We start from the raw sequence: 23,707 nt of genomic DNA, 5'->3' as shown, positions 1-23,707 counted from the left end.
GATGTGAAACTATGTGGTTGAAACAACCTTTCAACCCAATGGAATCTATGTTTAATGTGATTCATGTCAAAATAACTATGAGATTTTTCCATTATATAGAACAAATAATATCAAAATTTATATGTAACCACAAAGATCATGAGTTGCCAAAATAATCTTGAAAAAGAGTATTAAATGTAATGGTGTAAAGTTCTCTGATGTTAAACACTCCTACAAAGCTTTAGTAAATAAAACAACATGATACTGGCTCAGAAACAGACACAAATCAATAGAAGAGAATAGAGCACCCAGATATAATCCCTCACACCTATGATCAATTAACCCATGAAAAAGAAATCTAGAGTATAAAATGATCATGAAATTGTTATACTTTTTCTGTAGAGGTTTTACACAAATTTCACTTTAAATTCCAAAACTTTAAAATTATTTTATTTTTTTTTTTTGCATTATTGATTCCATGTTCACAAATCAAGTATAAATTTGTGTACAAAAGTATGGAGATTGGTTTTATTTCATAGACCCCAAAATTAAATTATTTAAAAAGATTTTGTGGGGAAAATATTTCCACATCACACTATAAAAATAAGCAACATTTATGTTTCATTTTAACTGGATGAATGAGAAGTAAACACAGGCGGAATGTTACACTTGGGTTGCTAGGAGACCAGTCGTTTTATGATGCCACAGCTACTCAGGTTGAGAACAATTGTGATGGCCTAGCAGTTTATCTGTGCAGTCCTGCCAAAGCAGCATTTGAAGTTGCAGTGCTCAAAATCATGCAGATTAGAAAAGTAACTGTAGAAAAAGTTATTTGAGATGACACATGTCTCTTCAGAATTTCAAGATGTGTCTCATAAAGATGGACCAACTGTTTCAGGTAACTCTGGTAGATGTCTATTGTGTGATCAAACATTCTCTGAGGACTTGGACTTGAGGTCTGTGATTGAAGAAAATGCTTTTCAGAGTTTGTCTGAAGAATCTTTGATAAAAAGACCATGTTACACACATTGTGTCTCTGAACCAGATGAAGATAATTATTTTCGTTCTCTGACATTTCCAAGAAATCTCTGGAAAATGGCTAGGAGTAACCAATATAAATCCATCTGGTGGGATGATAATGGATCTTCCATCGTGATTGATGAATATATCTTTAAGAAGGTAGTTTTGGAAAGAAAGGCCTCTTTCAGAATATTTGAAACTGGAAGTATGAAAAGTTTAGTTAGACAGCTTAACCTTTATGGGTTTAGTAAATTGCGGCAGAATTTCAAAGATCTGCTTGTCTAGCTGACTTTCTGGCAGAAGAAAAAGAAGTCTCTGTTTTAAGCAAGGTATTCAGAAATTTTAGTAACCACTTGGTAACATATATGAAAGTTTATGTTGTACATCCATCAATGGTAATATATATTTAAAGCTAGATTTTGAAAATTGAATAAAATTACCAAGTCTTAAATTCTTTATTTTTTTCTAAAATTGGGGACAGTGCCATAAGTATTCAAGATTCAGAGAAACTTTGCTTGCAATTATGAATCTTATCAGAAATATATATAAAGGTATTTAAAGCTGCTTGTGAAAAGTGGCATTCACCGTTACTGCAAATGGTAACTTCTTTAATTTGATGACTATACTACTTAAATGTGTATTTTACAAATAAGGAAATTTAAAAAATAGTCAGCAATGTTCATATTTTGATGATATTTTCTTTCAATTGTAAACGTGATATCTGATGTTTTATACGTTAGGCTTATTGTAGTCTTGTATTTTGGTTTAAAATATTACTAAAATTTTTCTCTATTTTTGTAGCAGCAGTTCTACCATAATTCAAATTTTAAACGAGTCTTTCCCCAGCTTTTAATCAGAATAAGAAGAAGAGTTGGGATTAAAAATGCCTCTCTGTTATCTTCATTGGCTGAAGATTTCAACAAGAAGCACTTTATAGCAGGGGGTAATGTGGATAAACATAATTCTGCTTTTGTGACTGACACTAGTGGAGAAAGTGCATTTTTACCTGTTGCAAAATTAAATATGCCTCTAATTAGAAAGCCCCCTACTAGACAAATAAATGGTGATAAAAATACCCCGATCAGCGGTGATTTTTCTGCTCCATCATCAAGGTCAGTTAGACCACCAGAACAAATTGCAGTGGATCAGCATGCTATTTTAAATCAGTTGAACCTTGTCCACAGGCACACTCAAAGCAGATACACTGAAGCAAATGACCATATTATGAACTCATTAAAACTACAAATTCTACATCTCAGTACAGCATCTTGTCTCCCATGCAGAGTAATTATTTTGGACTGATGGTGGAGACTTCTGTTTTTCCAAATGGATATCACAACATATCTGCCAAAGAAGGTCGTTCTTCTAAACTTCAACCAGGGAGCAACGCACGGTTTCCAGTGAGAGTGACAGCTGATACATCAGCTACCTCTCTTACAAGGCCAACTCATCAGCCAACTTCACTTTATGAACGTCATCCTAATTACAAGGGATCTACCAGAGGACTACCAGTTTATGCAGGATTACAAAGATTAAAATTGATGTTGGCAAATGTCGACAAATATCTGCAATTTTCTTATTTGAACAAGAAACATAGATGTGTACCTGTATTTACCTTATATTTTTTTAAATTAGGTTAAGTGTTAAATGGGAGACAAAGTTAACATTTACAGTTAAAATGAGATACTTGATATGATCATTTGATGGAACAATATGAGAGTAAATTTAAATACTGTCTTGTAAGGAGGAAGAGAAAATGGAAGAATTTGGAAAAAGACTAAAACATGGAGAGGGGGTAAAGCACTAAGTAGTTTCTTGTTCACCCTGAAAAGTATTAAAAGTGTTGTTAGGATAAGCTGGAACAGGAGATAAATGCAGGAACCTGCCCAGGGATCATGGTCTCTATTATGTCATTCCTGGAATCATGAAGGTCACATGATGTAGTCTCAGATGGCACATTCAGCATGTGGTAGAATTTAAGAAGTAATTTTATCTATGGTCTTCTTTGTGCTGTTTTCAAAGCATTAAAATTGGTACTTTCATTTCCTGCCCTCAAGAGTCTACATTATATTTTCAAGTCAATACTTTATGTTGCTTTTATGTTCAAGCCAAAGACAAGCTTACATCCTCAGGGTGGCACTTAATGCCTTTCCAAATCTAAGCCCACGAATCATCTTGGTTTATTCATTTCTTTATAAATCTGGCATCTCACTACCTTGGTATATCTTTATGTTTCACTGTATGTGGAAATATATCCAGGAAAACGATTGTCAACTATGTTAGCTTCAACCTCACCACATATACTCCAGCTCATCCTTGGACTTTGGGTGTCCTCCTTTCATCTACTTAGACTTTCCCAGTCTCAGCACAGAAACCACCTCCTCCTGATGTTTTCTGTCTATCCCCCTTTCTTGTCTAACTTGGATACCAGTACAGTATGCCCAGCACATGTCACAGGATGCATTTTTGTATTAAGTGAATGAAAAACACATGTTGACTTTAAGCAAAATCTACTTTATTGAAACAACAAAACTCTCATGGTTTTCAAACTATTTCATTATGGTCTTTACTCTTCACCACAAACTAGATCTTTCATATCCCAAGGACTAGTCACTCAAGACAGTAAGTGGAGGTAGGTACAGGAGACAAAGTAATATTTACTTCTTAATTCATGCCTCCAGAGGCATAAAGCAATCCGTTCTCATTTGCTGGAGTTTTTCCTGTCTCTTCATCACCCACCCAACACAAAACAGCTGATTCTCTTCCCCATACCAATAACTATACTGACTTATGATTAATTTACATCTTAGAATGAGAGCTTTGTCCAGAAGAGACAGTGACGTTGCAAATATTTAATGTAGGTTTATACACCCTACATAACTTGTGCCCCTTCTAACCTTCACAAAGGAAGTATCAAAGTGGTACTATCCCCTTGGTTGGGGTTCTCGTATTCAGTAACCAAATTGCAATCTAAAATATGTGGACTAGAAGGAGGTGAGGGTGGTGGAATTAAAAATTTGTCCAACTGCAAGAATACCAAATTTATACAGATATTAGGAAATATAAAATATTCATGGACGTCTTTGATGGTTTCCCATTAATTTAAAATAAAAGGTGAAGCATATTCAGAATGTGAAATACCCTGAAATGCTGGGAAAATAGTAGGCAATTTCAGGGACCCTAAGGCTTCTACTCACAATGATGCAGCTAGTGTCATCTGATAAGACCGTAATGGCAACATTGAGTCCTGAAAATGTGTCTCCATTTGTGAAGAAAGCCTTTGATAATCTGGAGAATGGGCAAATTGACCAGTGTAACCTCTAACAACATCCCATAAATATGACCTTCACCAAGAGATTAAAAGAGCCCACTTGCAGCAGGAGAATTGTGTCTGGACAGCAGTGGTGTTTCCTACAACAGAAACATCAAGTTTTTAAGTTTGTCAGCTCAAATCTGATTGTGGCTATGTTGTTGCTTACATTAGCAGTCTGGGGTTCAGATGGGCTGGTTCAGCAGCTTGTTTCCAGCTCTCTTATCACACAGTGGGTCTTACCGTGATCATCTTAACAAGGTTCTATACTGATAAGTCAAAAGCTACAGTTTACTTTCAAAATTAGAAATTCTAAGGAAGAATGTTATTTGTTTGTCCATCTGCAGTTTCCTACCTGGGAAAAGCTAGACTATTGGCAAAAGTACAAAAGTTGGCTGATGCTTTGAAAATTATACTCTGAGCTCTGCCCACTGAATTCTTCCCACTAAATACTACAAATCTCTCTATCACTGTGTGTGTGTGTGTGAAGATGGATTGTTAAGCAGTAACTACGTTTGTCTTAGTTGAGTCATCAGTGAATTTTTCCTCTGCAACTGTCAGAATGTCTGTGAATTAAGAGTTTCATTGAGCCACCAGATTTTCTTCAGATTAGGGAGAGGTAGATTATATTTTTCCCTGTATACTAATTGTTACCTGTTCATTGAATCCAGAGCTGATGCAAGGGCCAAGCCACTGAATCCTTGAATTGGACTGAGGCATATACATTCTGCAGTCCCCAGAGCCCAGCACTGGACTGTGTCTTCTTTTTAATTTAAACTTATGTCTAAGTTTTTTTCTTTTAATTCTCATTGTTGACACAACTTACTTTGGCTTTGAACACCCGTTGACTAATTTATAGGGACTGGAACACTGACTTATTCCCGTTCACCTTGAAATTGCAATAAACTTTTTTCTTTGTATTACCTGGAATAGAGTGAGCATAGTCATCATTTTGAGAGCAGTCCTCAGTCCTAATAATGCAGAAATTTGCACTTCTTTGCCCAGCACTTGAGCAAGAATATTTGTTGTGTATCTGAGGGATTATCCTCACATACCCTAATGCAACCATGAGAAAACACCACATTGTTATTGAAAATCAAGACTTTGTCAGTATTGCATTCCCATTGCAAAACAGTTAAGAATTGTAGGAGTTCTGAGATTTTACCATGCTGAGATTTTTTGCAACCTAGCATGTTCATTTCCTACAGATGCTGTCGGGGAGTTGAGACCATTGGTCACAGACATTGAACTTTATCACTCACAACAAGAGCAGCCAGTTTTAAATTTGTATCCATTCCCTAATCTCAGATGAATACACAGAGTGAAATTTTGATGCCTACAGAAGCAGTGGGCTAAGATGAAGAAAACTTAAAGCATGGTAAGACCCTAATTTTATTAGTATCTTTATGTATAATTTATTTGAATCATTTATTTATTAGTATATTTACCTATGATAAGTATATCTTGACTCAAGTTTTCTTGCTGCAAAACAAATCATGAAAAATGACATGGGAAACCATGATCATTAAATTTCCATTTTTACTAACGCTTTTATTGACATATAATTGGCATAAAAGATTGTGTGAGTTTAGGTGCACAGGATAGGGATTTGATTTATAAGTATTAAGAAATAAATATCATAGCAAGTTTAGGGAGAATTCATTATCTAATTTAGATACAATTTTAAAGAAATACAATTTGTCTTTTGGTTGTGATGAGAAATCTTATGGTCTATCCCCTTAACAACATTCATATAGAACATAAAGCAGTAATAATTGTAATTTTCATGTTTTTACAGGGCATCCCTAGAACAGGTTTATTTTACTGCTGGAGGTTTGTAGCTTTTGAGTGCATTAATCAAATTCTCCTTTCCCAACCACTGCCTCTGTTATGTACAAATCAAATTATTTTTTCTATAATTGTGTTTGTTTGTTTTTGAAGTGCACTTTAATCTATAACTCTGTGTTAGTTTCTCTTACATAACATAATGTTTGCTATTTTTAATACATGTCAAACTGATCACAACAATAAATATAGTTTTGATAGTTGCTATTTAAAGATAATTCATAGTTATTGACTATTCCCCACATAGTAAATTTCTTGTCCCTGATCTTTTAATTTGCAACTGGATAATTTTCTCTCTTAATTTTCCTCAACTATTTGTTTTTCTTCACCACATTTCCCTCCTTCATGTGAGCAACCTTTTATTTTCTATATATATAACTTCTTTTCTGTTTTGTTATGTTCATTTCTTTAAATTCCAAATATGAGTAAAACAATTCTAAATTTGTCATTCTCTGTCTGACATTTTTCACCTAACATATTACCCTCTTGTTCTACCCATTTTTTGCAAATGACAAAAACTTATTCTTTTTATAGCTGAGTGATAACCCATTGTATTTTTATGTGTGTGTGTGCATATATATATATATATATATATATATATATGTTTAGTGTGCATATATATATAAATATAGATAAATCTGTAGTTAATAGATGGGTAGATATATATACTATAAACACACATTTCTTTATCCATCATCTATTGAAAAGCAATTAATTTGCTTCTATAGCCTGGCTATTTTAAATAATGCCACAGTGAATATAGGGGTGAATTTATCTTTTCAAATTTGTGTTTATGTTTTCTTGGGATAAGTATTTAGTTATGGAAATGTTGGTTCATTTTTAATTTTTAGATAAAACTCCATACTCTTTTCCACAGAAGCAGCACAAATTTACATTCACTCAAACAGTGCAGCAGGGTGCTTTTTCTTACATCCTCAACAATATTTATATTTGTTTCATTTTTGATCATAGGCATTCTGACAGGAGTGACATAATATCTCATTGAGTTATGGTCTTGCTTTTTTCTCATGATTAGTCATGTTGACCATTTTCATGTGTCTTTTGATTACCTTTCCCCCACTGTATATTCATTTTTTTGTAATGGGCTAAATGACCACAACTGTCTGATTTCATTTTTAGGCATTCTGTTGTGTTCCATTATTCTGTTTGTTTTATGCCACTACCATATTCATTACTGTATCTTTGTATTAAAGTTAAAAATCAGGGAAAGTGTTACATCCTGTTTGTTCTTTGTCAAAGTTGTTTGTGTTTTTAGTTTGTTTGTTATCTTTACTTTTGTTTTTTTTGTGATTTCAACTCTTTTGTGTTTACATGTAAATGTAATAATTATTTTTTAAAAGTGTCTGAAAATGCCATTTTTATTTTGAAAAGCACTGAATTTAATTTGTGTATTTTCTTGGCTAGTATTGTCATTTAAACAATATTTTTCTCCTAATCTATGAACACTGTATATCCTTTCATCTGTTTTCATTATCTTCAATTTCTGTTATAAATATATTATAGTTTTTTGAGTACAGGTTTTTTACCTCCTTTTTTGTATACATTTCTTGATTTTTTTTTTGTAATGCAACTGTAAATGAGACAGTTCCCTCACTTTCTGTATCTGTTAACTTGTTGTTAGTGTGTAGAAATGCAAGATTTCTGTATGTTAATTTTACATTCTGAAATTTTACCAAATGCATTGAAAAGCACTCATAGCATTGTGGTGTTTTTTTACGATTTCTGTTTAAGTATTTCATCTGCAAACAGATTCTTATACTCCTTTTCAGAAATACCTATATTTTATTCACTTTTATTTTGGATAGCTATGGCTAGAATTTCCAATACTATACTGAATAACAGTGGCAAGTGTGAACATTCTTGTCTTCTTCCTGCTATTACAGTAGATGCTTTCAGCTTTTAATCAGTGAGTGTCATGTTAGCTGAGTTCTTGTCATATGCGACCTTAAATGTGTTGAGGTATGTTTCCTCATACCCTTTTTGAGGAGAAATATAATCATAAATAGATACTGAATTTGTCAAAACATTTTATGAGACTTTTGAGGTTACCATATAATTTTTATTTTTCAATTTGTTAGTTTGGTGTATCATATTGATTAATTTCTGGGTGATGAATCACTTTTGCATCAGTGGGATAAAAGGGACTTAATCATACTATATAATTCTTTTAATGTTTTGTTTGCTTTGCTAATATTTATTGATGTTTTTTCATGTATGCTTATCAGTAGTATTTAAACTGTAATTTTATGAGATATTTGTTCCTGTTTTAGTAATAGTGTGATACAGAAAGGTGGGGTAGGAAACCTTCTTTCCTTTGCAAATTTTTTGAATTCTCTGAGAAGTATAGGTGATAACTCTTCTGTATATGTTTGGCAGAAGTCACCTGTGAAACTGTCAAGTCCTGGAATTTTGTTTCTTGGGAGATTTTGTTTAATTACTTATTCAATTTCATTAGTGATAATCAGTTAATATTTTCTATTTCTCATTCCATTTTGGAGATTAGATCTTTCTAGGAAATTGTCCATTTCTTCTAGGGATTCCATTTTAATTGGCATATAATTTGTTGTATCATCTTATGATGCTTTCTTTTCCGTTGACATAAGCTGTAACTTCTCATATATTTTGCAGCTTTTTAACCTGCATTCTCTTTTTTGCTCATGAGTCTCATTAAAGTTTATCAGTTTTATTTATCTTTCAAAGGCCATTATGTAGTTTCTTTAGATATTTCTACTTTTAATCTTTATTTTATGTATTTATGTTCCAAACTATCAGCTTTCTTTCTTTCTACTAACAAGTTTGTTTATTATTTTGCTTCATCTTTTGTTTGTAAGATTATGTTATAAGAGATAGATATTTCTTATTTGTATAAGTGGGATTGTTTTCCTATAAGCATCCCTATTAATACTGCTTTTGCTATATCTCAAGGTCTTTGTTTTTGTTGTTATATTTCTTTTTGTATTTTTTTATTTATGCAGCAATCCATTGCTTGTTTAATGTTGTATGATTTATCCTCCACACTTTACAATTTTTCTCATGTTTTTCTTTTTAGTAAATTGCTATTCTCACAGAATCCATATGTTTCTTCACAAAACAAGGAGAAAAATAATAAAATTTACACTAAATTCTGAAAGGCACAAATTTTCAAAAATTATCCTTGAAAAATGAACAAAGCTGTGAGTATTATCCTCCCTGACTTTAGAACATACTACAAAGCTACAGTAATCAAAACATCAAAATATGTCACTAATAGAGTCACAAAGATCAATGGAACAAAATAAAGAGCCCTAAAATAAACACACACACATAAGGTCAATTAGTCTACAATGAAGGAGGCAAGAGTATACAATGGAAAAAAGGCAGTCTCTTCAACAAGTAGTTTTGGGAAAACTGGAAATTACATGTAAAAGGTAAATGGAAGAGCCCTTCTTTCCATAGAATACAAAATAAAATAGAAATGGATTAATTTCCTAAATGTAAAACTTGAAACTGTACAATCTCTGAAAAAAACAGGAGCAGAAGTGCCTTTGTGATAAATCTTTGCAATATGTATTTTTGATCTATCTACTAAGTAAAAAAAAAGGAAAACTAACAATAACTTTTTAATTATACTGAGGAAAAAATAGATGTAATATGGGATACAGTGATTCCACTTCTTGTATAATTGTGAAATGCAAAACCATTTGCAGAGCAAAGGAAACCTTCAGCAGGACTTACGACAATACACAGAATAGAAGGAAGTTTCATACTATGAAACCAACAAGGTGTTAATATCCATTATGTATATATAGCATATTAAACTCATTATTAAAAAAAAACACCACAACTTAAAAACAGTTGAAGGATCTTCATGGAAACTTTTCAAAAACAGACATGTGGATGATTTTCATGTACATAAAAAGAAACATAATGTTGCTATTAATTAAGAAACCATAAATCAATACCAGAATGAATTATAATCTCACAGCAACCAAAATGGCTATTAAAAAAAGTCTTCAAATGACAAACATTAATATGAATGTCAATAAAAGGGAACTGAGGTACACTGTTGGTGGAAATATAAATTGATGCATCCACTATTAAAAAACTGTGGACAGTGCTAAGGAAACTAGAAATAGGAACATTATATGTAGCCACAATTCCAGTTTTTGTTATAAATCTGATAAAAATGAAAACATTAAAGTTAAAGGATATATTACCCCCAATGTTCTTAACATCTTTATTTATAATAGCCAAGGATAGGAGCACAAATCAACTGCCCATCAACAGATGATTGACAGAGATAGATGTGAGATATAGATAACATAATAAAAACTTAGTCATTGTCATATCAAAAAATAAAATTCTGCCATTTGGAACAATGTGACTGGACCCAGATAGTGTTGCATATAGCAAAATAAGTCATACAGAGAAAAACACTCTATGTTACCACTTTCATGAGGAAACTAAATGTATAAGAGAAATTATCATAAAAAAACAGAAACAGAATCATATATATATGTGTAGTGTACCAAGTAGTGATTTACACTGGGGACAGGGAAGAAGGATGGGGAATACAGAAATATGCAAGCTACTAATAATAAGTTAGAGAACCAACAGGGTTATATTTACAGCACAGAGAAATATTTTAATAATTTAACTGATTTTAAAGAGATTATAGGCATATATTATACTAAAATGTGCATGCATGTGGGAAAATATTGAAGGAAAAACCCAGGAAAAACAAAGTATTTTGTAGTACTCTGATATTAAGGGAGGTGATTAGTTCACTTTCTTTGCTCTTCTTATAATGTCCTTATTAGAATTTAAGATTTTAAACGTAAAAGTATATTCTTTGAGAAGAGTGTCATAAGTTTCAACTATTTCTGTCTCTCCCCTTAAATCTACAGTCAGTGAAACGATCACATCTCAAGAAAAATAACTACAACACAAAACAATACTCCAGAACACATGTGTACAGCTGAAGTTTGGTGGGCTAAAACACATAAAGGTGGCTGAACTGAGGGAAGAGCAGAGTTTGTGCCTGCAACCATGGTCCACTTACTAGGGTTTCTGAGCCCAGAGTTTCAGAGTTCTCAGTAGAATCAGGGTCTCATTGGTTCACACAGCATCAGCCTCCAACTGCACCAGTACTCATGGTCACAGGTAACTTGGAGGGAGCCAAAATGGAGACAGAATTTCCAACCTTTTGACACTCAGACATTCATGACAATCTCTCTACTTCCCATTCACAGTGGTGGAGACAATGTACCTTGCAACATTGGACATGGCAAAGGCAGTTGCCTGAGTTCAACTACCCATCTGTCTTTACACCTTTCCTCAATGTGTGCACTGTGTCTTAAGGGATATCAGATAAAAGGAAGGGTTCACCGGCCAAGTGACAACGGTGGCATTAACTACCAGAGAAGTCTAAGAAGTGACAATGTAAACAATCTTTTATCCAGACAGTAGCGACTAGAATGTGCCATTTTGAAATATTTTCAGAGGTAGCTCAGTTAAGCAAAACCAAAAATTGTGCAATATTGCAAACTACCAGAAAACAAAAGCAAGGACTCCAAATCCCAATCTGCTTTTTAGTGTCATCAGAGCAATAATTTACCAGGACCATGACCAATCACAGTAACATTATAGGGCACGCACACCCACAGATACACACACACAGACACTGACACAGACAAAGACACACATGCACAGGCAAATGCATACACACACACACACACACGCACACAAACATCAACACTGCAGCAAACAAATTTAAAGTCATGGAATATTGCCGTATAACTAATAGAGAATCCAAAGAGATGCCATACAAAAACTCAATACAAAAAACAAAACTCAGAAAGCAGTTTAGTGAGCTCAGGAATAAAATAAATGTTGATAATGTATACATTACCTAAGAGACTGAAACTATGAAAAACCAAACATTATTGGAGGACCACATGAACTTAATAAGTGATATGAAGAATGCAACAGAAAGTATTGGATGAAGACTCTCTTGTGGAAGAGAGATTAGCAAACTCACCAATACAAAACAAGAAATGATAGGAGAGGGCAGAGATTCAAGATATTAAAAAGTGAGGATATTCTACAATAGCCATCAGACTTCTTCAGGAAGTGCATATTAGAGTGAAATCCTGGAGGGGGAAGAAAGTTAGAAGGCAGTTGATGGTTTATTTAAAGTTGATATAGTTGATAACTTCCTTAACCTGGGTAAGGAACTGATATACAAGTCCGTGAGCCAACAAAACACCAATAACTTTAAGACAATGGGACCTTCTTCAAGATACGTCATATGCAAATTGGCAAGTCAATGACAGAGTAAAATTTTAAAAGCAGCCAAGAAAAGTTATGTTAATCTACATAGAAACCCCCATTAGGCTATCAGCAGTTTGCTGAGCAGAAAACATACGCCGAGGGTAATTATAAAGACATTTTCAAACTACTGAAATAAGAAATCTCCCACCCAAAAATACTCTAACTTGCACAGTTATCACTTATTTGTAAAGTGAAAATAAAGACTTTACCAGACAAAGAAACCTGAATGAGATGTAAAAAACAAAACCTAGACACCTTACAAGAGGTTCAGGAAAGAGCTATTCTAAGAAAAATAAAATGGCAAATATACGCAAAATATTGAACAAAATACTAAGCAAAGACCATGAGAATGTTGCAACTGTTTCCTTAGGTATGTTTTTAAATGCTTCTATTTTATATGATTTAAAGAGAGAAAAATAGTAATTCACTTGCAATAAATATAGGTACATCAATCTGGTAACATGTTCAAAACAGAAATAGAAATAATTTGAGTCAGTATTCATAAAAGGTAAAGACTAAAATTGAAACAATATTAAAGGAAGATGCTATCAGCAGAAAAAGGACTAAATTATACATGAGATGTTTTATTTTTAATTGAAGAACAGTAGATGTACTATATTGTGTAGTTTCTGATGTACAGTATAGTGACTCCAACCACTTTTTAGATTAGATTGCATTATAAATTATTACAATAATTGTAACATACAATTATTTTAAGTTATTGCTTGTAATTCCCTGATCTATACAGATTATCCTTGATGCTTATCTCCTTTTTGTATACTACTTTTTATCTCTCAATGTCCTACCATTAAATTGTCTTTCCCTTCCCCTTTGGTAAATATAAATTATTTCCCATATCTTTCAGTCTTGCCTATCTAATCTCTCTATCTCTCTACGATGTCTCTATCTATCTATCTATCTATCTATCTATCTATCTATCTATCAATCTAACTGTCTAGCTATATGTCTATCTATCATGTGTCTATGTATCTATCCTTCTATGTATCTACTTATCTGTCATCTATCAACAGATATCTATATATAGATGTACACATATATTTGTTATTCTTTAGATTCCACATATATATCATATTATATACTTTTGTCTTTGTCTAAGTTACTTCACTAAGAACAATATTTACTAGGTACAATCATGATGCTGAAATAGCCATGTGTTATACTTTTTCATGGCTGAGTAATATTCCATTGCATATTTCCAGAATCATCATATCTTCTTAAGTCCATAGTCTACTGTGGACACTTGGATTGCTTCCCTGTCTTGCATATTATAAACAGTACAGTTGTGAACATTGGTTTTACTCATTTAGGGTTTCTTCTCCAGATATTTCCAAGGAGAGGTGTTAGTGTTTCATATGGTAGTTCTGTTTTAGGTGTTAAAAAAATCTGAATATTGTTTTAAAAAAAAGTTGTACAAATTTACATTCCTACCAAGTGTATACAAGTGATTTGTTTCTTCAAAGTCATCTCCAACAGTTTCTATTTTACGACTTTTTGATAATAGCCATTTGACCAGTGTGAAGTGATACCTCAATGTGGTTTTGAACTGCTATTAACTAATAATTAGTAATGTTGAGCATTTTTATCACTAGCATGTTACTTATCTGTAGGTTTGCTTTGGAAAAATATTAACTCAGGTACTCTGCTCTTTTTTTGATTGGGTTTTTCTTTTTCACATTAAGTTGTGTAACCTAAATCCATGTTACATCTATTAACTTGCATCTATTATCCCCTGGTCACTTGCATTATTTGCAAATATGTTCTCCAATTACACAGGCAGTGTTTCCATTTCATTCAAATTTTCCTTATCTGTGCAGAAGTTTTCAAGTTTATTTAGGTCTCACTTGCTTATTTTTGCTTTTATTTCTTTTGCCTTAGGAGACTGAAACAAGAAAATATTCCTGTGATATATATCCTATAGTGTATCACCTATATCCCCTTCTAGAAGTTTTATAGTATCAAGTCTTACATTTAGGTCCTTAATACACTTGGAGTTTATTTTTATATATGATGTCAGGGAATGCTCTCATTTCACTGTTTTACATGTAGACGTCCAGGTTTCCAAACACCATCCATTGACAAGACTGTCTTTCTCCATTGTGTACTCTTGCCTCATTTATCATTTATTCAGTGCTCATAGGTGTGTGGAATTATTTCTAGGCTCTCTATCTGATTTTATTGATTATACCTCTGTGCCAATGCCATGCAGTTTTTATTACTGTAGCTTTGTACTATAGTAAGGAATCTGGGAGGTTTATTCCTCCAGATTTGTTGTCTTTACTCAAGATCACTTTGACAATTTTTAATGGTTTCATGTAAAACTTAGAGTTATTTATTTTCTGGTTCTGTGGGAAATACTACAGCTTCATAACAGGAATTGCACTAAATCTGTAGGTTTCTTTGTGCAGTTCGGCCATGTTAACAATATTAACTCTTTCAATCCAAGAGCACAAGACATCATTCCATTTTATTGAAACATTTTTAATTTCTTTGTCAATGTTTTTTAATTTTCAGTGTTTAGATCTTTCATATATGTGGTTACATTTATTCCAAGATATTCGGGAGACTGGGATTTTAAATAGTATTGCTTTCAACGTCCATTTTAGGGTATCTCATGATTAACGTGTAGAAATGCAAGAGACAACTTTACATTAATATTGTACCCTGCTCCCTTGTTGAAATAACTTATTGTTGATATTAGTCTGTGTGGAGAACTTAGGACTCAATGTAAATTGTTATGTCATCAGTACTGGTGCCAACTTTGCTCTTTCTTTCCATTTTGCATTTCTTTTTCTTCCCTTTTCCTTTCTTCTTTTACTATGGAACAGAAGTGCTGAGAGTAGGAATCCTTGTCTTATTTCCGAATTTACCCAGAAGGCTTTCAGCTTTTCCCCTAAGTATTATAAATTGTTATAAGTGACCTATAGTATGTTGAGAGATGTTCCCATTATACTCTCTTTCATGAGAGTTCTGATTATGAATGTATGTTGAATTTTGTCTAATGCTTTTTCTGTGTGTATTGACATGGTCCTGTGAATTTTGTACTTCCTTTATAAAATATGTGTCATGCTGTTTTACTTGTGTATGTTGAAACATCCCTGTGACTCTGGACGGAGTCCAACTAATCATCGTGTATAATAAATTCTATGTATTGCTGGATTAATTTGTTGATGTTTTGTTGAGAATTTTTTAATGTATATTCATCAAGGATATTGGCTTTACATTTTCATTTCTTTTTTTTGGTAGTGTCTTTGACTGGTTTTGTTATCATGTTATTAGTGGCCTCATAGAATAAATTTGGGAATTTTCCTTCCTAATACATTTTTTGAAATAGTTTAGAGGAAAGAGGTTTTAGTGAAGACATCCAGGCATTTTGTTCAAAGGATGTTTTTAAAACTATAGATTTTATTTAAATTATGCTGATTGCTCTTTTCAAGTTTTCAGTTTTCTTTTTATTCAGTGTTGACAGGCTGTACTTTTAAAGAAATTTGTCCATTTCTTTAAGGTCATCCAGTTAGTTGTCACGTAACTGCTCAGAGTGATTTCATAATCTTTGTTTGCATTTCTGTACTATCAGAAATTATTTCTAACATTTCATTTCTTATTTTGTTTGGGTTGACTCTGTATTTCTTTATAATCCTGGCTAAATGCTTATCAATTTGTTAATATTTTTAAGAAAAAAACTGTTGATTTTATGAATTTTTATTTAATTTTTAATTTTTATTTTATTTATTTTCAACCTAATCATTAAACTTTACTCACTCTACTGTCTTTGTGTTTTGTTTATTCTTATATCTATTTATTTTGGCTGGTTAACATTTTCCTTTGTGTGAGGTTTTTCTTTTTCCTTGTAGAAGCCCTCAATTTTTCTAAACTTCCTTCTTAGATTTGCTTTGCTGCATCCCATATATTTGATAAAGCTGTGTTTTCATTGTAATTTGTCTTCAGGTATGATTTTATTACCTCTTTGTTTTCATCATTGACCTTGTTTTATTTTATTTTTTAAAGGATGAGGTTTAATCTCATATTTGTGCTTATCTTGTTCTTCTTTCTAGAGTTGATGCATATTTCCATAATTTTATGTATGGAGAAATATTTGCTGTAATCTGTATTTGCTTAAAGTTCCTGAGGCTCAATTTATGACATAATATGTGGTTAATTCCTTAGATAACATCCTGAGCACACTTGAGAAGTTTATGTGTTCTCCTTTTCTGATGCAATGTCCAATACCTGAGTTAGGTTCAAATGATCTAATATGCCATTAATACCTTTGTTTCCTTACAGATATTCTTTTGTGATGATATGGCCATCAGAATAGTGAGTTGTTCAACACATCTACTATTATTGTTTTATAATAAATTAATTCCTTCATGTCTAATATTTCTTTTTATTCTTAGGATCTACGGTGTTGGGTCCATATATAATTTAATGAGTGTAATACTGTATTTTTATATTGATCTCTTTTTTTATATAATCTCATATTTCACTTTCACTGGGGCCCTTATTTTAAAACGTATTTTGTATGAGTTGAGCACTGCAAACTGCACTTTCTTGTCATTTCCATGAAACATCTTTTCCATCTATTTACTGATTGTGTTTAACTTCCACCATAAAGTGAGAATTTTGGGGGGGATGCGAAGATGGTTGAGAAGAATGATGCTTGTAGCTCACCCTTTCCCACAAATTCATCAAGACTCACATCCACAGACCTACTCAACTAACCAGAGAACCTGCAGAACTATGATAGAACATTGTCCTCTTCAAAGATAAAGATGCAAAAAATCTGGTAAAAAAAATGAATTAAGAAGAAAAGGCAAAACAGATTGGGACAGGTCACAAAAGGTAAAGATGCAAAAAATCTGGAAGAAGACAATGAAGAAAGAAAGAAGAAAAGGCAAAACAGATTGGGACAGGTCCCACAGTGAGGGAGCAGCAAAGAAGGACTGGTGCTCATTCACTGAGTTTCCCCTCTCCAACTGAGAGGTCGGCAGGATGGAGGAGGAGCCTCCAAGAATTGAACCTCTATATGTTATAAGTTGACTGACAGTACTAAGTTAAACAGGCACAGAGGATCCCTATGACACCAAGCCCAAGAGGCAACCTGGCAGCTGGGGGCAGGGCCATGCTGCCCGACCTGGGTGGAAGATGATGATGGTTGCACTGAGGCAGCCCAGGGGAATGGAGGGGGCTGTGTGCCATTTCTGTGGTTGCAAAGGGAAAACAACCTGGGCCCTCCATTAAACAACAGGGCAGACTAGCCCTGTGAGGGGAAAGGTGCATTCCAAATCTCTGAAAATCCACAAAAGTATCTAGGACAAGAGACCTGGGGTTCAGACACAGCCACCATAGCCTCTGGTGCTTTGCACCCTGGCAGCAGCGAGAGCAAAACCTCCATTCACTCCTAAGGACTTAGCAGCCTTAAGCGCCTAATGGGGACTTGTCTACAGTCTGAGACATATAAGATATTACTGTCCTATTCCCTCAGAGAACTTGCTCTGACAATGCAAACAAGGAGCTGGGTTTTGACCCAGACCAGTGACAGGGCACATAGCTGTGGAGAGACTGGCACCCTGAGGGGGCTGATGGCCCGCCAAATTTTGGGCTGTAATGCAGCCCCTGACCATGTGGCTGGGAGAGGGCTTGATGCCCACTACTGCCTGGTCTGTCTGAAACATGTGACTGAGGTATCAGTCAGGGCAGTGACAAGACAGCCCAGAGTAAAGAGAGCTGCTCCGGAACCAGTGTTGGGAGTAGGAGTGTTCTGCTTGTTGACAGACCCTGGAGCTGCACAGATGTGGGCTCCAATGGAGGGCTTCTGGAAAAAGCAAGCTGAGCTTCCAAACCAGGATGAATACAGAAAGAGTTCACATTAACAGTACACAGTATCCAGGACACTCTGACCACCCCCTTGTTTTAATCTGTTTTTACCTATTCCATTTTCTATTATCCTATTAATTATTATTTCTTGGGCACTTGTATATACCCCCCCTTTTAAATCCCAGTTAAATTTATAAAAATAATTTTATTATTATTATCATTTTTCAAAACTCTGTTTCAGCTTGTTCTTCTATTATGTATTATACAATGTTCTCAAACATTTATTACCACTTCTTTAAAATTCTTTGCCTCTCTCTCTCTCTTTTCTCTTTCTTAGTTGTATTACTACATAGGCATTAGGTAGATAAACTCCTTTAGGACCACAGTAGTTAACATATACTCCATAAACCACAGTGTCAGAGAGGTAGGAGCAAGATATAGAAGCAGACAAACCATTCCCAATTAAAAGAACAAGAGAAATCCCCTGAAAGTGTGATCAGTGAAATAGACATCAATATCATACTAGATCAAGATTTCAAAAGAGGAGTGATCAAATTACTGGAGGAAATAAAAGATAGTGTTTAGAGATGTAAAATATGTTAAAAATGAAATGGAAGCTATAAAGAAGAGCAGAGTAGAATAGGAAAACCCGTTGACTGAGATGAGGAATGATCTAAAGGTGTTGCAAAGCTGACTAGATAATGCAGAGGAATGAATTAGTGATTTAAAAGGCAGGAAAATAGAAAGCACCCAATCAGAACAGCTACATGAGAAACAACAAGAATCAAATTAAAAAAGCACAAGAGACCTATGGGATAATAGAAAGCATGCCAAACTTGGCGTGGTAGAAGTCCCAGAAGAGGAGGGAAGATCAAAGTAGATTGCAAAGGTGTTTGAAAAAATCATGACTGAGAACTTCCCAAACTTAAAGAAGGAATCAGATATCCACGTACAGGAAGCTCAGAGTGTCCCAGACAGGAAGAACTCAAACCCACAGCAAGACATATAATAAAGATGGCCAGATTCAAGGATAAATAAATGATTCTAAAGGCAGCAAGTGAATCTCAAACAGAGAGTTACAAGGAAATCCCCATAAGGCTCACAGCTGATTTCACAAAACAAATACTACAGAACAGAAGGGAGTGGCAAGATTAATTCAAAGTCCTGAATGAAAACAATTATATACATTAGGATACTTTAACCATCAAGGCTATACTCTATGATAGAAGAAGACATAAAAGATTTCACAGACAAAAAAAGCTACAAGAGTTTAGCAACACTAAACCCATGCTAAAAGATATATTGAAAGTTCTACTCTAAAAAGAAAAGCAGCAGGATGCTACAGAAATGTGAAACTCACAGCTGGAAAAGAGATAACTCATAAGCTACTAATAAAATAAACACAAAATTTTAAAACAAGACATAGAAATCATTGACAGTGGGAGAGGAAGGCAGGAAAATAGAGAATTTTTCTGGGGGTCTTTCATTTTAAAATATTTTGTTCTTGGTAGGATGGTTTTGAGATCATGTTACTATCAGTTTAATAAAATCAGTTATAGTAATGGTCTAATAGACTGTATAAAAGGACAAAAACAAGACAAAAACATATTCAGGGAGTCACTAAAACTAAATAAAATTCATGATAATACAAAGGAAAATGACCAAACCAGAAAAGGAAGATTAAACGAACAAAGAGGAAACAACAAATCAACTGGAAAGATAAGGTCAAAATGGCAATAAACACAAACATATCATCGATTATTATAAATGTTAATGGACTAAATGCTCCAGTCAATGTCATTGAGTTGCAGGCTGGATAATAAAGCAAGAACCTTCAATATGCTGCATACAAAGGACCCACTTCAGCGAGAAGGGAACATATGGATTGAGAGTGAAAGGATGGATAAGGGTATTCCATACAAATGGAAAAGCCAAAAAGCAGGTGTTGCAGTACTGAATTCAGACAAAACATTCTAAAACAAAGGTCATAAAGAAAGATAAAGAAGGACATTTTATAATAATTGATGGAGTGATACAAGATGAGGCTAGCACACTCGTTAATACATAGGCAACAAATAGAAGACTACCTAAGTACATGAAATAATTAATGACAGATATAAAGGGGGATAGTGATGGGATTCTAATTATTGTTGGAGATTTCAACACTGCATTAACATCACTGGACAGATCATCGAGATCAAAAATAACTTAAGCAACAATGAAGTTAAATGATACAATAGAAATATTACACTTGGTGGATATTTTCAGAGCATTGTACCCCCCACAAAATAGTACAAACATTCTTTTCAAGTGCACGTGGAACTTTTCCATGATTCATCATATACTTGGGCATAAAAGAAACCTCAGCAACTTTAAGAAGATAGAAATTACCTCAAGCATCTTTACTGACCAGGATGCCATGAAGCTAGAAATCAACAACAGAGAAACAAAGGAGAACAAAAGGAAAACATGGGGATTAAACAATATGTTATTAAAAAATTATGGGTCAAAAAAGAAATCAAAGCTGAAATGAAAATTTACCATGGGACAAAAGAAAATGAAAGCAAAACCACACAAAATTTATGGGACACAGCAAAAGTAGTGTTGAGAGGGGAGTTTATAGCAATAAAGACCTCAGAAATGAAGAACAACCACAAATAAACAATTTAACCTATCAGGAGAATGAACTAGAAAAAGAAGAAAAAAATACCCAAAGGCAGCAGAAGGAAGGAAATCATAAATATTGGGGAGGAAATAAATAAAATAGAGTTTAAAATGACCATAGGAAAAATTCAACCAATCCAAAGGCTGGTTTGTCTAAAAAGTAAGTAAAAAGGACAAACCTCAGGCCAAACTCAAAAACAAGAAAAGAGAGACAGCACAAATTGCCAAAATATGAAAGGAGAATGTAGAATTTACAACTAATAAAATAGAAATACAGAATATCATATGAGAATATTATGAAAAGTATATTGAACCAAACTTTATAACCTAGAGGAGATGGACAAGTTTCTGGAAACATACTGTGCACCAAGACTGAATCAAGAAGAAACTGACCCCTTGAACAAGCAGAGCACTAGAAATGAAATCAAAATAGCAATATAAAACCTCCCTACAAATAACAATCCAGGACCGGACGGCTTCACTACGAAATTCTACCAAACACGCATAGAAGAACTCATACCTGTCCTTCTCAAACTCTTCCAGAAAATTGAAAAAGAAGGAATACTCCCAAAGTCATTCTATGAAGCCACAATCACCCTGATACCACAACCAGGCAAACACAATACCAAACAAGACAATTATTAGCCAATATCACTGATGAATACAGACGCCAATATCCTCACCAAAATAGTAGCGAAAAGAACCCAAAAACACAGAAAAAATTATACATTATGACCAAGTGGGGATCATGCCAGGGACACAAGGGTGGTCCAACATAGGCAAATTAATCAATGTAATACAGCACGTCAACAAGAGAAAGGACCAAAACCGCATGATCATCTCAATAGATGCAGGAAAAGCATTTGATAAAATTCAACACACACTTATGATAAAAAATCTCACCAAATTGGGCATAGAGGCAACATATCTCTGCATCATAAAAGCTATAGATTACAAACCTACAGCCAGCATTGTACTGAATGGTGAGAAAGTCAAAATCTTCACACTAAAATCTAGGACAGTAAAAGGATGCACACTATCACCATTCTGACTCAAATAGTCTGGGAAGACCTAGCCACAGTAATCAAACAAGAGAAAGAGTTAAAATGATTGCAAATTTGAAAGTAAGTGGTAAAAGTCTCACTATATGCAGAAAATATGTTACTATATATAGAAAACCGTACAAGATCCAGGCAAAAACTACTACAGCTGATCGAAGAATTCAGCAATGTAGCAGGTTACAAGATTAAGTTTCAAAAATCAGTGACATTTCTTAACGCTAATGATTCAGATAATACTACAGAACTACAGTCAACATGACAGCATTGTATTGGTAGGAAATGATACATACAGTCCAACGGAACAGAATTGAGAGCCAGAAATAATCCCACAAACTTTTGGTCAATTAATCTTTGACAAAGGAGACAAGAAAATACAATGGAAGAGAGACAATCCCTTCAGCAACTGATGTTGGGAAAACTGGACAGCAGCATGTAAATCAATGAACGTAGAACACTCCCAATGAATCTAGAACACCATACACAAAAATAAACTCAAAATGGATCAAAGACTTATACATAAGACAAGATACAATAAACTTCCTATTGGAAAATATAGGCAAAAGAGTATCTGACATACGTCTCATAAATTTTCTTCTAGAAAAAATAAAAGCAAGGATAAACAAATGAGACCTAATGAAACTTACAAGCTTCTGCACAGCAAAGAAACTGGAAGTAAAACAAATATACAAATTAAGGAATGGGAAAATATCTGAACATGAAACCGACAAAGGCTTGATCTCCAGAGTATATAAGCAGCACATCCAACTGAATAAGAAAACATAAATCACCCAATGCAAAAATTGGCAGAAGACCTAAACAAGCAATTTTCCAAGGAAGACATACAAATGATCAAAAGACACATCAGAAAATGCTCAATATCACTGATTATCAGAGAAATACAAATCAAAACTACAAAGAGGTATCACCTCACACCAATCAGAATGGCCATCATTCTTAAATCACAATGACAAATGCTGGAGTTTCTGTGGAGAATAGGGAATCTTCCTTCACTGCTGGTGGCAATGCAGATTGGTGCAGCCACTGTGGAAAACAGGATGAAGATTCCTCAAAAACCTAGGAATAGGCTTACCATATGACCCAGGAAACCTACTCCTGGCCATAAATCATGAAGGAACCCTAGTTCTGGATGACACCTGTACCCCAATATTTATAGCCAGCACTATTTACAATAGCCAAGACATAGAAACAGCCTAAATATCCATCGACAGTTGACTAGATAAAGAAGAGGTGGTATATTTATACAATGGAATACTGGTCAGCCATATAAAGTGAAAACATTACGCCATTTTCAGCAACATGGATGGTCCAGGAGAAAATCAGTCTAAGTGAAGTAAGCCAGAAAGAGAAAGTAATATACCATATGATATGGCTCATCAGTGGAATCAAAAAAACAAACAAAACAAAACAAAAAAAGCACAAATACAGAACAGAAATAGACATGCAGATGTAGAATACAAGCTTTTGTTAGCCAAGGGGGCGGGGTGTGGGAAGGGATAGACTAGGAGGTCTAAATTTTATAATAGATAAACAGGATTGTACTGTATAGCACAGGGAAATATATAAAAGTTCTTATGGAAGCCCACAGTGGAAAAAATGGGACAAAAAATGTATTTTTGTTCATTGCAACTGCAAAACTGTG

General features: G+C 34.0%; 1 pseudogene; it reads left to right on the top strand.

Annotated features, from left to right (window-relative positions):
• The first annotated feature begins 736 nt into the window (after positions 1-736).
• The window catches only part of LOC140692714 (heat shock transcription factor, Y-linked-like), a 139,406-nt pseudogene continuing 116,435 nt past the window's right edge, over positions 737-23,707 (top strand).

Source organism: Vicugna pacos, unplaced genomic scaffold (assembly GCF_048564905.1).
Source record: "Vicugna pacos unplaced genomic scaffold, VicPac4 scaffold_16, whole genome shotgun sequence".
Taxonomy (NCBI): domain Eukaryota; kingdom Metazoa; phylum Chordata; class Mammalia; order Artiodactyla; family Camelidae; genus Vicugna; species Vicugna pacos.
Note: the sequence above shows the minus strand (reverse complement) of the source record. Positions and strands in the feature narration are given on the sequence as shown.